The sequence below is a fragment of the Pseudophryne corroboree genome, chromosome 5 (genome assembly GCF_028390025.1).
Source record: "Pseudophryne corroboree isolate aPseCor3 chromosome 5, aPseCor3.hap2, whole genome shotgun sequence".
Classification (NCBI taxonomy): domain Eukaryota; kingdom Metazoa; phylum Chordata; class Amphibia; order Anura; family Myobatrachidae; genus Pseudophryne; species Pseudophryne corroboree.
The window spans coordinates 739,353,978-739,372,543 of NC_086448.1; positions in this window are offsets into that span (position 1 = coordinate 739,353,978).

Genomic DNA, 18,566 nt, shown 5'->3' on the forward strand with positions numbered 1-18,566 from the left:
CCCAGCAATGATCCGCTTTGTACCCGTACGAGGCGAGTGCGCGTTGCGGTACATATGCATGTGCAGTAGTGACCTGTTCGCTGCACTGTGAAAAACGTCAGCAAGCAAACAACTTGGAATGACCCCCAATGTTGGGTAATCACCTTACACTCCTTATAACTCATTCTCACTTTGCATACAGTTTTACTTCACCTAACATGTAATTCGCCTGTTTCTACACAGTACGTTTAGTTCTTTAGTTCTTCAGGATTTCGGCATGTTCATGTAAGTGATCATCCTCCATTGCTCCATACCACATATGTTGAGTGTCTCTTTGCTGCCTTCAGACCAGTAAAATAACTTATCGTTCTGCTTGAAGAACAGAAGAAGTTGTTTAGTATCAGCTGTTACACTGTTTCCTGGCAACCAAGGATATTCCATCCTCTGCTCACATTTCTCCATGCAGAAGATTCCTAGACTGTGTTGTGTAGAATACATCTTCAAACTACAATGACAGCTGCATGTGTCCATGGGTTGAACAATGCTAGAAACATCTCTAGCATATGGATATTACAGTGGAGAAGCCATCTAAAAGTTGGGCACAGTGTTTTGCATAGGGACTGTTATTCTTGGAGACCACACGTGTTGAATGTGTCCTATTAAGAGTTCTCGAGTTGTGGCTACACCTCACTTTTAGCATGGTTTCAAATCTTGCTGTGGAGCTTTGAGCACATTGTTTAATTTATGGACTGGGCAATCTTAACTCTTTCTTCTTTTTGAACACCTACGGTTCTAGTGTATCATAGCTATTGTCAAAGTAAACTAATTCACTTGAATAATCCAGTGGTGCCAAACCTTAATGAACCTAGAACCCAAATGTCAATATGACATTGCTTTGGGATCTCAAAAGAGGCAGTTCCCAGTGCAATGTGTTGAATATGTGACAATCAAGAGACACCCATCATGGATGTTGCTTTTGAAATTTTTCCTTTTATGAGGTGAGGTGTGAGTCTCCAGCAAGGCTTCACCAACATGGGGGCAGCAGATACAACATTCTCATATAACCATCTGGCACCCAATCATCCCCTTTCTCCTTCCTAACAAACATAGGGGCAGATGTATTAAGCATGGAGAAGTGATAAAGTGTGATAAGTGCAAGGTGATAATGCACCAGCCAATCAGCTCCAATATGTTATCACCTTGCACTTATCACTGCTTAATCACTTCTCCAGGCTTATTACATCTGCCCCATAGAGAGCTGGTAAGAGGCACCCGCTGTCTTTCCTACAATTAATGCACTGGCTGCATGGTGACCGGCAGTATTAAGGGGGGTACACACGGAGAGATCCGTGCTTAAAATCTAAGCAATCTTGCTAGATTGCTTAGATTTTAAGCACGGATCTGCCGTGTGTATGCCCTCCAGCGATAGCGATGCGCGGCCCCGCGCATCGCTATCGCCGATGCTAGATTGAGCCTGCATGCAGGCTCAATCTAGCGGGTCGCTCACTTCACCGTTGTGTGAAGTGAGCGGCCCCCCCGTCGGCTTCTCCCCTCGCTCAGCACAGCGCTGTGCTGAGCGGGGTGAGAGATGTGTGCTGAGCGGTCTGTGTTAAGATCGCTCAGCACACATCTCTCCCGTGAGTACCCCCCTTTAGTGGAGTAGTAACAAGCACAGTGAAACTATTCTCCACCTCCATCCCTTCCCAACACTGCCTGTGTTGGAAATATGTGTGTACAGGTTTACGGATGTAGCAGAGTGTCTGTACACCCCAGCAGATGCCTTGCAACTACGAACAGCCCAGGTACTTAACCAGTGGAATGGTTTTATTGACGATAAAGCAGGTACAGCCGTACTCACTGTTATACACACTGGTAGATGGAGCAGAGCTTGAGCAGAGCATGGTGTCATACAGCTTATCAGTCAGTGAGAGTGTATGTAGGTACCGAGTAGTGGTGCAGGATGCTGGAACAGCATCAACAGAAGTTGATCGCATGTCTCACTGGAGTTAAATGGAAGACTAATGTCTTCCACTGTGGCACTCTCACACAGTCTTAAGATGGCTTCACACATGCTCAGTATTAGCCTCAGCAGCTAACTTGGTACAGGGAATGAAGTTCCCCTGGAGGAGTAGCAACATGGAGGCTGCGCAGTAGTGCACTCTCAGCACGAAAGTGTGGGGGCATTTTAAGAAATTTGCAGGCATTTGTACAAAGAGCACCACTACCCCACTGCATGTGGGGAAGGGAGGGGCAGCAAGGGGAATGAGCACTATAGAGCCTTGACAAAAGATGTACCCCAACCTTTTAAGTCCCCTACCTTCTATTTACCAGTGGTGCAGTCTGGGCCTCTGACACTGCCCTGTGTCCAGTGCTGTCTGTTGATTATCAAGTCCCGGCATTGGAACTTGGAAAGTGACAGTTGCAGCATGGGGGGTGAAGTCAAAACTGCACTGATGGGGACTATGCAAGGGTGTAATTACCATAGGTGCAGGGAGTGCAGCTGCTATGGGGCCCATAGCTGAGAGGGGCCCCTTCCCTGTCAAAGTTACATGAGTTATATACATTTTTCACCATTGTGTGGTTCATAGGGGCCCTTACAAACTTTTGCCTTGTGGCCTACAAATATCGAGTTTCATCTCTGAACCTGCTTATTGTAATGTGGTATAAAATGAACTGGGGCACTCTAATGTGGCACAATATAAAGTGGAGGCACTAGAGTGTGACATAATATGAACTGGGGGAATTATAATGTTGCATAATATGAACTGGGACATGGGTTGGGTAAGAAATCCCGGCAGTCAGTATCTCAAGGGTCAGGATGCTGAAAAAGGCATCCTCACTGTCAAAATCCCAAAGGATCCTGGTCATTTAACCCTAGCCCTAACCCATCCCTTCCGCAGCCTCACCCTATCTATACCCTCCCACAGCCTAACTCTAACGTCCTTTCCCCTGCAGCCTAACCGTAACCTCCCCCTCCCCTGCAGCCTAACCCTAACCCTCCCCCTAGTGCCTAATCCTAACCCCTGTGATTCTTCAGGATCCATCGGGATTCTGACCATTGGGGTTTTGCTGTTGATATTCTGACTGTCGGGATCTGACCGCATTCCCTGTAATGTGGCACAATATGAAGTGGAGGCACTATAGTGTGGCATACTGTAATATGACCTGGAGACACTGCAATGTAGTAAAATAGCAGTGATTCAGATGTGGTTGGAAGGAACATCGCTGCTGCTTACTTGAAAGCATCAGAGATGCTCAAATATGGGGGCACTGTAATGTGGTATAATAGGAATTACGGACACTATGTTATAATGTGAATTGGGGGTACTGTGTTGCATAATGTGTACTGGCAGCCTTACAATGTGACCATATGTGTATTAGGGCACTAATGTGGTTCATAAAATAAATAGGGCACTACTATGGGACATATAACAGACTTCAGCACTACTATGGGTCACAAAATAAACAAGGGCAGCATTATGGGACATAACATTAACAACTGCTGCGGAGAGGTCTCTCTCCAGCACTGGTGTTGCTACAGGGCCTGCAAAGTTTTGGTACGCCCCTGGGACTATGGATGGCAATTCTTCTCATGAAACAATTCTGGCCAGTGGCAAATGGTGGGCTCAGGGTGGCTGACACAAGATCTCCCTGGATCAGGGCCATGTGCACTGCACACCCTAAACCCATTGTTAATACGGGAGGCATTCGATATACTGGCTGCTGGGATCCCGGCGATGGGATCCAGACCACCGGTATACCATTACCAACAACTATTCTCTCTCTCCTGGAGGGAGAATAAATAGCGCCTGCAAGGGGCTCTTTTGCGCTCGCCCCACTGATGGCATTCGGAATCCCGGCGTTGGTATGCTGGGCGCCAGAATCCCGACAGCCAGCCAATCATAGTACACCAGTTAATACAACACTGAATCAGAGTATGTGAGTGGATGAGTGGCACAAATGAGTTGAATGCCCTCAGGTTACACTGTATCCGGTCTTTAGGTCGACAGCACTTAGGTCGACACTCATTAGGCCGACCACTATTTGTCAACATGCATTAGGTTGACATGGTCAATAGGTCGACATGGTCACCAGGTCGACATGGCAAAGGTCGACACATGAAAAGGTCGACATGAGTTTAAATTTTTTTTTTTACTTTTTCATACTTTACAATCCACGTGCACTATGATTGGGAATAGTAACCTGTGCCGAGCGCAGTGTTATCAGAGCGAGGCACCTTGCCCGAAGCATGGCGAGCGAAGCCAGCCACTAATTGGGGTTCCCGGTCACTTTACGAAGAAAACGACGAAAAACAAAGAAAAACCTACTGTCGACCTTTTTTCATGTCGACCTTGTTAAAGTGTGTACCTTTTTTCTGAGGTTGTTTGTACTCCTCCCCCTCCCTCTGGGGGGTCTGATAGTCACACAAATACAAAATAACCTTTATACCAGTATTAATTGTTATAAGTAATTATTGGAAAATGATACAATACTTCCTTCCATTCCATATTCCTTACATGTGATACTACTTCATCTATGACCTTCTGACTAATATTCACTAGCCTTACCATGCAGTCTTATAATATATATTTGTCTTATACCACAACAGCCCACAGACAGAAGGTCCCAGCTGAAATGCATTATGCATCTCAGCTAGAGTCCCATGTGAGCTACACACATTGGCGTGCGCACGGGGGGTGCCTGGTGCGCACAGGCACCCCCTAATGTCCGGCACCCCCCACATGCCATGTCTGCAGCACGCTGCTCATTCCTGTTCGTACCACAGCGCCGGCATTACAATGACTCATGTTATGCCGCTGCACCGCCCGCTACCTCTCCCCCAGAGTCTTCAGCAAGTACACCAACGCGGCCACTGCAATGCTCGGGTCCCGGCCGGGAGGGGGAGGAGGAGCCTCAGCCCCTCCCCTCAGAGTCAATAATGATGCCTGTGTGGGACTAGCTGGCTGGAGGGGAGTGACCGCTCTCTCAGCTCCTCCCCCATATTCCATAATGCTGCCTCTGTGGGACTCCCCAGCTGGAGGGGGGAGGAGGGGTTGATCTCTCAGCTCCTCCCCTTTCATACTTCCACATGCCCTGATGTCCCCACCTCCAAAAACGTCCATTGGAGGGAAGCAAAGGCGCTGACCATCACTATGTGTAGCAGCACTTGATTGTCCAGGTAGGAGAAACACAATCCTAGATCTGTTCAAGTGCTGCTCAGCATCTCTTTGTCTCTCCATCGGCCCCCCCCTCTCTCTCTCTCTCTTTCCCCTTCAGTTCCCAGTCTCTCTTGCCCCATCCTCTCTCTCTCCCTCTGCCCTCTCTCTCTTGTGCATTATTTCTCCCTCGGCCCCTCTCTATCTCTCTCTTCACCAACACCCTCTCTCTCTATCCCCACCTCTATTTCCCACTTCCCTGTCTCTTTCTCTGCCCCCCTCTCCCCCTCTGTATCTCTCTCTGTCTATACCCTCTCTCTCTGTCTCTCCCTCTACGCCCCTCTCTCTCCACCTCATGTCTCTCTCTGTTCCCCTGCACAACTCTTCCTTCCTCTTCACCCCTATCTCTCTCCCTCACTCTCTCCTATTCCCTAATATAATTCCTCTTCTATGCCTCTCTCTGTGTCTCCCCCTCTCTGTCTGTCTGTCTCTGTCTGTCTCTCCATCTCTGCTTCTTTCTCTCTGCCCCCGTTTCTCCTTCTCCTCTGCTCTCCCTCTCAAATCTCCTGTGTGTGTGTCTCTCTCTGACTCCCTCCTCTGCCTCTCTCTCCATCTCCACCCCTCTCTCTCCCTCTGTGTGTCTCTCTCTGCCCCTGCACCTTTCTTCCTTCTTCACCACTCTCTATCCTTTGCTCCGTCTCCCCCTCTCTCTCACTGTCTACCCCTTCTCTCTCTCTGTCTACCCCTTCTCTCTCTCTGTCTACCACCTCTCCATCTCCCCCTCTCTGTCTCTCTCTCTCCGTCTCCACTCCTCTCTCTCCCTCCATCTCCTTATAGGCGGTGTTAGTCACTCCCAATAGGCGATTCTAGACAAGCCCCTCCAATCGTGCACCCCCTAATAAAATGTGCTGCGCACGCCTATGGCTACACATGCAAACTCTCTACTATTGCCTAGGCCAAAACCGCCCAAATATTACTCCTTGACAAAATCCGTCAAGTAACCTCGTTATATCGCTATATTGCATTATACATATGATTTAAACATTTAAATCCTTCTTACCCTCAGTTGTAATGAACCAAAGACCATATAAAGTATAACATCTTTTACTCCATAAACAGTAACTGCAATGTTATAGATGACTTACATGTGGACAGTTACAAGTAATGCAATATAGATTACCAGGTCAGATACACAATACAGTTTAACAACTCAGAAGTGAATTCCTAACTTGATCCCAGTAATGTATTACCCCATTCTGTTGCTAAATAAACTTCAATGCAGGTTCTAGTTATTCCTTACTCGTATATGTTCTTGGTGTACGTGTAGGTATATATATATGTGTGTGTGAATGTATGAATGCAAGAAAGCTGTGCTAGTGTTATCAGATTGTGCTCTTCCCTGTGTACGTGTGTATAAGGATGTGAGTAGATGGCTGTTCCAGAAAGCATGGTAAGAAACGTGTGTGTGTGTGTGTGTGTGTGTGTGTGTGTGTGTGTGTGTGTGTGTGTGTGTGTGTGTCTGTAGCATGTATTGTTAGGGGATAAATGTTTAACACGCACTCGGCTAATCAGTGGACTAACTGGTAAATGCTGGATAATCATCTACCTGAAAAACATCTAGTGTGTGTGTGTGTGTATGTATATATATATATTTGTGGGTATGTTAAAAAGTTATCAGTATGTGTATAGAGATGGAGAGATGAAGGAGAGGTGATTTAAAGTGAAGGTATAAATAAAGGTAGAGTGTGTTCTAGTATAGTCAGAAGTATGGTTACCTTCCAAAGAAAGTGTTTTGTTGAGTGGATTTCCAGAAGCCAGGTCAGTGTTGTGTCCTGTATTGTAGTGTCAGGAAAAGAGAGCTTGTTTTTGGGTGAGGGGGCTTTATATAACCTTTCCCAGCATGCACTTCACCAACCTACCCCCACAGCTGCACATGGCTTGGAAGTGGGACATAAGGTCCATGGCTGGCTAGGTGTCATTTCCTGTTCTTTGTATTACTGTAGCTCATGTTACGATCAATACAGTATATTTATTTTGTTCTATATACAGCTGATTTATTCCCAGTGTATTTCTTAATGTGCGCAAGCAGTCTTGCGCATGCGCACATTATCAGTGGCGCTGAGCAGACGCGAATATCGATGCTCCTTCACAGTCCCCCTGTTGTCGGAAATCCGACACTATAAGTTGGAAATGTATTTCTGGTTACTTCTCCCTATCTTAGTATAAAACCTATTCACTTCTGTAGTTATACATACAAAAAAAAATAATAATTTTGGAGTTAGTGCAGTTACTATAAACAAATACAGTTTTTCAAACAAGTTTCCATAAGTAAAATAAACAAAATCAAATTCATGAACAATTTTGCATGTACATAAAAAAAATAATTGAACCCGAGCGCAAAGTCCTTGAACCCGCCGCAAAGTCCTTGAACCCGAAACGTAAAGTCTTTGAACCCGAAACGCAAAGTCCTTTCAGGCAGGGGAATCAAACAATCTTGTAAGGGCTTGAAAGTTACGGGGAGATAAAAAAACCTCTTTTTGTTTTCAGTAGGAAAACCCCCCCCAAAGAGAAAAACATCTCTTTATATGCCCCCCCTCCCTTAATAGTTCCTCATTTGACGAGTCTTTGTCTTTAAAAGTTCTTCTTTGTATAGTTCTAGTGTGTCTTATAGTTGTGTATTCAGGCCCTCATTCCGAGTTGTTCGCTCGGAGTTTTTCATCGCATCGCAGTGAGAATTCTCTTAGTGCGCATGCGCAATGTTCGCACTGCGACTGCGCCAAGTAACTTTACTATGAAGAAAGTAAGTTTACTCACGGCATTTTCATCGCTCCGACGTTCGCATTGTGATTGACAGGAAATGGGTGTTACTGGGCGGATGCACGGCGTTTTAGGGGCGTGTGGATGGAAACGCTACCGTTTCCGGAAAAAACGCAGGAGTGGCCGGAGAAACAGTGGGAGTGCCTGGGCGAACGCTGGGTGTGTTTATGACGTCAGCCAGGAACGAAAAGCACTGAACTGATCGCACAGGCAGAGTAAGTCTGAAGCTACTCAGAAACTGCTAACTCGTTTGTAATCGCAATATTGCGCGTACGTCGGTCGCAATTTTAAGAAGCTAAGATTCACTCCCAGTAGGCGGCGGCTTAGCGTGTGTAACTCTGCTACATTCGCCTTGCGAGCGAACAACTCGGAATGAGGGCCTCAGTCTTTTTATCTTCCGGTAGACAATTATTAACACAATGTACATAATCAATACCAAAAAGATGAGAACTATTACGGGATGTATGAGAAGGTTGAAGAATGATGTTGCCTTTGGGCTGTATCCGAAGATGCTTTCCCACCAAGATACTTTAGAGTCTTCTTCTAAGGCATGTATAATACTTGTTATCTTGACGGTATCATGATCCAATTTGATGGTCGCTTGGTTTTCATTCTCCTTCAGTTTCTTCAGGATGTCGTCCTCTTTCCCGAAGTCGAGCAGCCAGTTCTTAAGTTCTGTACCAAATCCAAGTGGACTCTTTTGAAGTCTCACTGGAGTGTCTGGGAGGATATCTAGTCGCTTCTCTGGGGTTACTGGTGTTCTTCCTCTCTCGTCTGCTACATCGATACCTAGAATGGGATTAAGGGTACAATACACTCCTCGGAGGAGAGTTCCTCTTTGCGTGCAGTTAGTAGCATATACAGTATATGAGGCATTTTGGAGTTGATACCAGCACCAGTATCCATGTCCCAGATACTTTAAGTTAGATGATGGTTTTGGACTAGCATCCATCAAACAAGATCCATCAGAGTCCCAGCACTGTCGTCTAAGAACCCTGTCGTGATCTCCTTGGCACAATATGGCATTTTCTCGTTTCCAACAACCATCTGTATCAATTAGATACGGATTCAATCCTTCATATGTTACAATGTCAGATTGTAGGTGTGGATGGAGAATTGTCTCTCCAGACATGAGAATACCTAAGTTCACTGCAGTGTAACCCTGCCTTTCCGTACCTGAAACGGGAGCTAGAGAAGAGGCAGTACTTGTCAGGTTCTGACAACCATGCCACTGAGTGAGCCACCACTTTGTGTGGTTCAACGCAAAGGAAGGGACAAATGGTCTTATCCGCTGCCTAAGGTTGAATGGATAGTGACCATTGTGAAGGGAGGATACAATATGTTTTAGCTTTTCTGACAGTTCACTCTGAACCTGGGTGCATGCCAGTGCTAGCTGAGTTTCATCTTGGTCTGAAATCAGGCCTGCAACCAATCCTCTAAATTTTTCACGAAGAGCAAAGGATAGGGATGTTGTGGCATCTATTTGAGAATGTTGCAAGTGTTCAAGGATGTGATTTACATCTAATTGGGTCTTTATTCCTTCTCCTGTATGTTGTGCCAGACTCCCAAGTTTACTCCTTAGAACTTCCAAGTCCATGGTATTAAGAGTGCCTAATCCTAATGCTCCTCCTCCCAAAAATGTGGAAAGGATATCTCTTTTACTCCTACTTTTCCTAACACCCAAACCATATTTTCTTGTTTCCTGACCAGATTCTATCCAACCCTTTAGCATGTCTATATGGTTTCTCACAAACTTTTCACATCTATAGTCCCAGTGATCTACTCTGAAGTCAACTACTGAAATTCTCCAAGTATACAATACGAATTTAACATCTGTTATAATATTCCATGGAGAAGACAGTTGGGGCGCTATTACATCTGCTATTTTATGTGTAGTGAAATTACATGCATCTAGGTGTGGTTTGATTGGTTGTAGGTCTTCTGTTTCATAAGTGGTTCTGACTATGGTCACACATATCTGTCCTCTCCCTTCAAACGGGTACCACTGGTCACTATCCCCTGGTTGCAAGGAAAGGAATTTGACATGTTTTATTTTGGAGAGATAGACCCACTGTGAAAATGTCCAACACCCTTCATCTACTGCTTCACAGAATGGCCAATTAAAAGGTCCATCTATTTTTATATCAAAATTAATATCTCTTCCACTGGGATCCTTCCAATCAAAGGACACATATCTATTCCTATATGCCTCAGTCATAGGGGTCCCATCCATCCATACATCAATTATGGGAGTATCTATTCCATTGCAAATTATATCCTATCTCCATGGATTCACATCAGACATTACCCAATGTGCATAGGTGATAAAATAGTACCCAGTAACATCTGGTATACATTTATCTCTCATTATGGATATCATAAAAGATCGTATGGATGGTGATCCCTCTATCTGAATGTATTTAAGGCTTTTGGCATCAGTTCGGATTTTCAAAACGACTGCTCTGTACAATCCTTCCATGTCGACTGAGCCAACCTGATCGTTCCATATTGCTTGGCCTGTGCTGCTGCAGTTTAATTTCAGCATCATGACACTAGTTTGCAAATAATCTGTGGGAATGTGGCCTTGTGCATATTTGGACTCCCTTGTGATTAACATTTTGGAATCTCTTAACATACAATATGCTTTCATAGTGCCTATGATGGGTATAGGTCTATCGAAATATGTTCTGACACGTAGGGTATCCTGAACATTAGATCCTATAAATGTGGCTTTGAGAATATACCATTCATCATATTCTCCCCCTGTGGTGTCTTCAGGGTTTAAGACACCATCTCTTGTGCACACTACTTCAGTGGTATTATCAATTGGTTTTTTATATGGATGTAAATGTGGGTCTTTTGAAATCCACCTAATGGATTTAATGGGTCCTGAATCGGTATCTCTAAAGTGGGTATATTCTTTCAAGCATAATGCATGCAATTCATATTGAATAGCAGACGCATTAACTACCGGTGTATAGTGTTGGACCATACCATCAGCAAAACCATCTCTCCAAAATCCATACAAATACCATTGGCCCGGTACAAAAGTGTAATTGTAGTAGGGCGCCTGGATTTTACCTTCCTTACATTCTATTGCTAAGAGACCCGACTGGTTAGTAGGTTCGGATCTCATGTAATTTACTTGTGATGTTGTATTTGACCCCCCCTTTTCTCTCTTGCTGTTAAGAGGGGTAACAGATCCTACCAGTACCACACCTACCAGTAGTACCAGTGTCTGTCAGCTTAGTTTTCTCAGAGGGCGGTTTACTCTGCACCTCTTGGTTCCTAGGGAGGAATGGGATTTGTAATGGTGTCCTTTGGGAACTGGGGTTACAGCTTTTCTCCCTGGTTCCATGATCTGCTAAGAGAGAAGGCATGAGTATAGTTCCAATAAAGGCAGTTTATGTATAACCGTATGATGGCTTTCAAAGAGATCTGTCTCCTGCCTTGTGCTTCTTTTTACCTTCACAACTTATTGAGCACTCTGGCATCTTTCTGGACTGGAGAGGTCCTGGTGGTCTTTGCTTGGTCTATATGGACCCAAAGAACCTTGCGCCTCCTTTGAGAGTCTCTCTTTGTAGTTACTGGCCTTTGTACCTTTAACATGGTATCACCCATTGTCTCAAGGACTTGATATGGTCCCTCCCAGTTTGCATCCCAAGGACCTGCTTTACGGAAAACTTTGACCATTACTGAGTCACCTACAGAGGGCATGGGTGTCTCCCCCTGTAGATAGGGTTTATGCAGCCGCAGAGCTGCATAAGGCAACAGTCCCTTGAGATTATCTTGCACCTGTTGCAGGAACGTATCTCTTGCGACAGCATCTTTAATTGGGTTTGACAATTGGGGCTCATTAGGGAAGCAAAGTGGCATTTTGCGACCTGTCATGAGCTCAAACGGAGTGATCCCTGTGGTGGATGCTTCCGTGGCCCTAATACCCATGAGTATTGCAGGTAAGGCTGTTACCCAAGAAGAGCCCTTCTGTAACAATGCCTTAGCCAACCGGGACTTGATGGTCCGATTCATTCGTTCCACAATTCCAGCTGATATTGGGTGATAAGGGACATGAAATCGCTGCTTTATGTCCAGAAGTTCACAAAGGGCTTTCATGACCTTGCCAGTGAAATGGGTCCCACGATCTGATTCTATGATCCTTGGGATACCCCAGCGTGACAAAATCTGTTCCCATAAGACCCGTGCTGTAGTGGTGGCTGAATCATTCGCTGTAGGAATGGCTTCTACCCACTTCGAGAACACGTCAACTACTACCAAGGCATAGCGACAATTTCGACTGCCAGCTGGTAGTGGTCCTATGAAGTCAATTTGCAGAGTTGCCCATGGCCCTTCTGCAGGAGGCACACGCTGTAACACTGGCTTGAGGGCTGGTGCCCGAGGGTTGATTTGGGCAGGGCCGGTTCGAATGCCCTCGGCGCCCCGGGCAGGGAATGGGGGCGTGGCTTACTACAGGGGGCGTGGTCAGTCACGCCCCCTGTACAGCAGAAGCGCCGCTTAAATGCTGAGCGGTGCGCGATGACGTCATCGCGCACCGCACAGCAAAAGGTCCTCTCCGCGAAGGGAAACTAGACGCGTAGTGTCTAGTTCCCTTCGCGGAGAGGACCTTTGCTGTGCGGTGCATGATGACGTCATCGCGCACCGCTCAGTAATGGTCCTCTTTGCGAAGGGAAACTAGACGCTACGCGTCTAGTTCATTTCACGGGACCAGAGCCGCAGGAGCCGGGGGGACACAGCGGGCAGCGTAGGGCACAGTAGTGGCGGATCTTGCCATGGTGCGGCGCCCTCCGGATGGCGCCAGCGCCCTCCGGAAGGCGGCGCCCCGGGCAAAAGTACTGCTTGCCCGTGGCAAGATCCGCTACTGGATTTGGGCACACACCAAACACTGTTGGGTGACAATTTCTACAGTTTTGAACATTCCTGACCAGTATAATTTGCTCTTTAAAAGAGAAAAAAGTTTATCCCGGCCAGGATGTCCTAGGAGCTGATGATTGAGTCTTGTCAGTTCCACTTGGAGATGTGAGGGTACTGCAGGTAGAGGTTCTAATCCTTCTCCTGGTGAATGGCACAGTATACCCTGTCTTATAGACCAGGGGTCTTGTGGTGAAATTATGTGAGTCATAAGAATAGAGTCTTTTGCTTGCTCATCTTCAAATTACACTGGTCCTTCTGCAAGGGCTTTCCTACGTACAGCTACCTGGAATGAAGGCAAAGCTTGAGCATCAGGATCACGGAAAATCCCAGATACTGCAGCCACTTTTGCCGCTTCATCTGCTGCGTTGTTCCCTAGGACTAAGGGATCGCTCCCTTTTTGGTGTGCAGGGACCTTAATGATTGCTGCTTCTTCCGGGTGGGAAACACCCCATTCCCATAGTTCTGTTAGAACTGAAACGTGAGCCAGAGGTTTATTCTGGCTGTCAACAAATCCACGTTTTTGCCAAGTTTGAAGATGTGATGTAAGAGACCGCACTACATATGAGCTGTCACTATATATAGTGCGTTTCCCTTGGGGTTGTAGGAGGAGTGCTTCCTTCACTGCCTCCAATTCAGAACGTTGGGCTGACAGGTGACCCGGAAGTCTAACCAGAATCTGGGCTCCTGTGGTCTCATCCAAGACCGCATAACCTGTCACATATGACCCATCCAGGTAAGAGCGGGACCCATCAACAAAGATGATTCTGTCATCGGGGTGCGCTACCTGCCTAAAGAATGGTGTTGCAAGGGAATGTGTTACTTGGCCGCAATCATGCTCTGTTCCTGTTGTGTTTAACAACTGGGAAAGGACATACTTGGCTTTGTGACAGATTTTGATATTCCGCCCACTGAGGTCCATTATCCATCTCCCAAATCTCTGCTGAGAGACTCCAGGAAGTGTATCCCGGAGTAGGAGAGTTAGTGGAGAGTGAGGTGTCTGCACAGTAAGCTGTCTGAACCCTACAATATGCTCTGTCACTTTGACAGCATAATGTATGGCTGCAAGTTGCTTTGCATATTCATCAAATCCTCTTTCCACTGGTGAAAGAAGTCTTGAGAAGTATCCAAGAGGTCTGATCATTGTTCCCACATCTTGAAGGAGGACCGCTGATATAGACAATGAACCAGCATGTGCTTGGATGGCCAAGTTTCCATCTGGATGTGGGGTGGCTAGAACTGGGGCAGAGGAGAGGTCTCTTTTAAGTGTGATAAAAGCTTCCTCTTGTGTATCTGCCCATCCTTTCAGTGATGGTTTTTCACCTCTGAGTAATTCATAGAGAGGCTTTGCTTTGGTAGCAAAGTCCTCTATGAACTCCCTCATGAAGTTTGCAACCCCCAGGAACTTACGCAAGTCCTGTAAGGTGCCTGGCTTGGGTAGTTTTACCATTGCTTCCACGCGGGCAGCCATTATACCCTTTGTTCCATGGGCAATCTTAACTCCTAGGAATATTACCTCTGACCTCGCCAAGTTTGCCTTGTGAGGACTCAGTTTGAGTCCTGCACGTGACAGGAGGCCTAACAATTCCTGTAAGAGGGTTAAGTGCTCCTCCATGGTCTCTGTATGAAGGAGTAGGTCATCAACATACTGTAGCAGGCATTCTGGGCGTGAGAAAACACTCAGCACTGCTGCTAATGCCTGATGGAAGTAAGTTGGACTACTATGGAATCCTTGTGGTAGAACGCAAAACATGTATTGCGTATCACGTACAGTGAATGCAAACTTGTACCGGCAACTTTCAGTTAAAGCTATGGAAAAAAATCCATTAGCCACATCAATGGTTGAGAACACTTGACTTTTGCCATTTATCCTTGCCATGATGTCTGGTGTTTCTGCCACTACCTGTGCTGATATGGGAGTGTATTTGTTCAAAACACGGAGATCAATTGTGAGTCTCCAGGTGTTTGTTTCCTTCTTCTTAACTGGCCATAAAGGATTATTGCATTTTGAATTTCCCTTTATGACCACTCCCCTTTCTTCTAAGTCCTCTACAGCTTCTACCACAGGTTCCATGGCTTCAGGAGGGAAGCGATATTGACGCTGAGGTGGTGGGTCTGGCCCTTGAATGTCCACCTGTACATCAAGCATTCTTCCACAGTCATTTTTTCCTTGTGCCCATAATTCTGGATACTTGTACACAATAGGTTCAAGGTCTTTGTTATGTGAGACCTCTGGCCATTTATGGACAAACATGTTGCTTTTGACATTTGTGTGTATGGGTGAGCTCAGAAAATGCTGTTGTATAACCCAAACCTTTGATTTTCTGGGACCCCTCCATACCATACCATTTGCCAGATCCAGAATCCAACCATTTTGTGTCATTACATCAGTTCCAATGATGTTATCAGATCCTGTGTAATACCACATTGGAATGTTTAAGGAGAAATCACGGCTGATTTCTACATTGACCTCATTAATCCTATGAGCCTTCACCCCCCCTTGTTGGTGATCAAAGCCGATCACCACACACTGAGGGCTATCTGGGTCTAAATCATGTTCTACGTTGGTGATTGAAATTTCAGCTCCAGTGTCGAGCATGATTTGTAACCAAATATTTTTTATCTTTGCCATGATATGGGGTCTCCCTGAAGGATCCAATATGAGGCTACATATTGGTATCAGATCCTTTGGGACCCCAGACCTTCAATCTATCTGCATCAGAATTCCTGTGGGAACTTCTGTTGCACAGACTGCTACTTGTTTTTGGTGCATTGCATTTAATTGTGGAGCAGACTGCTTTTCTGCTTGCACATTTAAAGCTGCCACACTTTTCTGTAAGTGTGAGACGGGCAAATGTTTTGTCCGCATGGAATTACTATATCGCTTTTTGAAGCCATTAGTATTTCCGGATTGGGATGGGAATTTGTTAGGACAATTTAATCTTTTATGTCCCTTCTGTCTACACCTGTAACAAATCAGGTTCTCACTCTCTGCTGGTGGAGCAGAGGGCTGAGATACCGTTTGATTGTGTTCACGGTATGCATGGTGGCGATCTTTTTTTATGCCTCCTCGCATATCATGTTCCCTAACCTGGACAGATTTCTTAGAACTCAACAGTTCTTTTCTGAATTCCTCAATTATTCTGGCTGCACCAGAAATTGTGGTTTCCCTCTCAGCCATTGTACGCAGATTGACATTTGTGTATGTGAATTTTTCCACAAATGCGCGAATCATGCCTGGTGGAGTATGGGACCTATGGTCATTGGTTATTGTCCTATACATGGCTTCAAACCTACCACATAGAGCTAATGGCTCATGTTGTATGGTAGGTGTGAAGTGAGCAAGGATGTTTGGAGTCACTTCCTTATGTCCTGTTGTTAATATCATAAGTGCAGAAAGTCTTTCCTCTCTGTTATGATATAAGCCATTTTTGGGGGTGGAGTCCCCAGTGATGTCGTACCGTTGACTGAGGTGAATGGGTAACCACAATTTGAACAAATCCATGCGATCTTCTGGGGCTACACTAAGTTGTGTGCAATGTCCCTCAAAAATATCGCATTAAGTGAATGGATCTACATTGCCATCATATTGTGGGAATTCTCTCTTGAGGTCTAACAGGATCTTAGTTCTCTTTATATCATTACCTTGCGGTTGATTGAAAGAAAACAAATCCTTTTTTCTATTGTGGGCTTGCACAGAGCTAGAAGTGGCATCAAGTACATCCCATCCACTTCTATTCTCTTGTACACCAATAGAATTTTCCCCCGTTGTTAATGGGTATTGTAGTGACCGCACTACAGGTATTGCAGGATAAATCATGGGGGTACTTAATTCCTGTTGATCATTCCTGCTATCAAGTAGTGTTGCATGTGGTTCCAAATTAAATGTTTGGTTCCCTGTTGCTCCACTACCTTCCCTGTTATATACACAAACCTGTTTTGTGGGTATTGATCCAGTGGGATCAATTCTAGGATTTATGGACAAATTTTTGATAGAATTAGAAAGATCAGTTATTAAACCCTGCATATTCATCATCATTTGGGCTCTACTATCCAGATCTTGTTGCATCTGGGCCATCTGGGCCTCAGTAGTAGCCATGTTATCATCTGCAGTATTAAGCTCAGTGCATAACTGTGCAATCTCAATTTCTCTATCTGTGCAGTCTTTACAACTGCTATTTTCTACATTTGTCTTTAATGTACCATTTTTCTTGATCTTTTCTATATTACAACTTTCTTCCTGATCTAGCATTTTTCCTTTTTTAGTCAACATACTTCTAGCTAACATTTCTGAATGTTCTGGTGTCCAAATTATGTCTTCATAAACTTGTACTAGTTTAGCTAACATTTTTAACCTTTTAGACTTGTGGTTTACATTCCATCTATCATTACAAAGCTTATCTTGACTATAAACTTGATCTAACAATTGTAACCACAAATTTTCAGCTGATGTATAGCTAGTTGGTATAACTGGATTATACATGCTATCCTTTGCAAGTTTCTTAATGGTAAGGAAATCCATACCTACCTGTGTAATGACCTGAGTAATATTTTCTGTCTGTTGTGTGTAAATGAAGTCCTCAATCCTGTATGGGATTGGTGAATTTATCTTGCAGACCTGGAGCCACCCAGCCGAAATCGCTAATATCGGCCTTAGAACAGGTACCCAGTGCGCGCCGCCTGCTCAAAATTCTTAATGTGGTCGCCGAAGCAAGTACCCACTAGACAGCTTTCAAAGACGTGTTTCTGCAAGAAATATGGGTTGGTTTTCTGCTTTTGCTATCCTGGAAAAGAGAATACAATAACCCAAATATTGTGTTCTATAGTAGATGGTCATTAGTAAATATTGTAACAATATAAAAAAATAAAAAGAAATAAAAAAAAAAATATGAAAAATTACAGAAAAATTATAACATTTTCCAAATAAAAGATTTCAAGTTAGTATTCAGTCAAACCTACTAATATGCAAGTCTCAGTTCCCTAGTCCACCTAGAGAAAGAAATGTTAGCACATTTAAACATAAGCAGATTGTTAATTGCTTTGAGCAATGTATTACTCAGATATAAAAGATTGTATTGTGTAACCATTTAAAGAAAAAGGAAATAATAATAAAAACAAAATAATGGTTCTCTGCTGGTAATTGTAGTTCTCTGTGGCCTTTAGATATTACAATTTGTAGCAGGACTGTTCAGGCGCCAATGTTAAAGTGTGTACCTTTTGTCTGAGGTTGTTTGTACTCCTCCCCCTCCCTCTGGGGGGTCTGATAGTCACACAAATACAAAATAACCTTTATACCAGTATTAATTGTTATAAGTAATTATTGGAAAATGATACAATACTTCCTTCCATTCCATATTCCTTACATGTGATACTACTTCATCTATGACCTTCTGACTAATATTCACTAGCCTTACCATGCAGTCTTATAATATATATTTGTCTTATACCACAACAGCCCACAGACAGAAGGTCCCAGCTGAAATGCATTATGCATCTCAGCTAGAGTCCCATGTGAGCTACACATGCAAACTCTCTACTATTGCCTAGGCCAAAACCGCCCAAATATTACTCCTTGACAAAATCCGTCAAGTAACCTTGTCATATCGCTATATTGCATTATACATATGATTTAAACATTTAAATCCTTCTTACCCTCAGTTGTAATGAACCAAAGACCATATAAAGTAT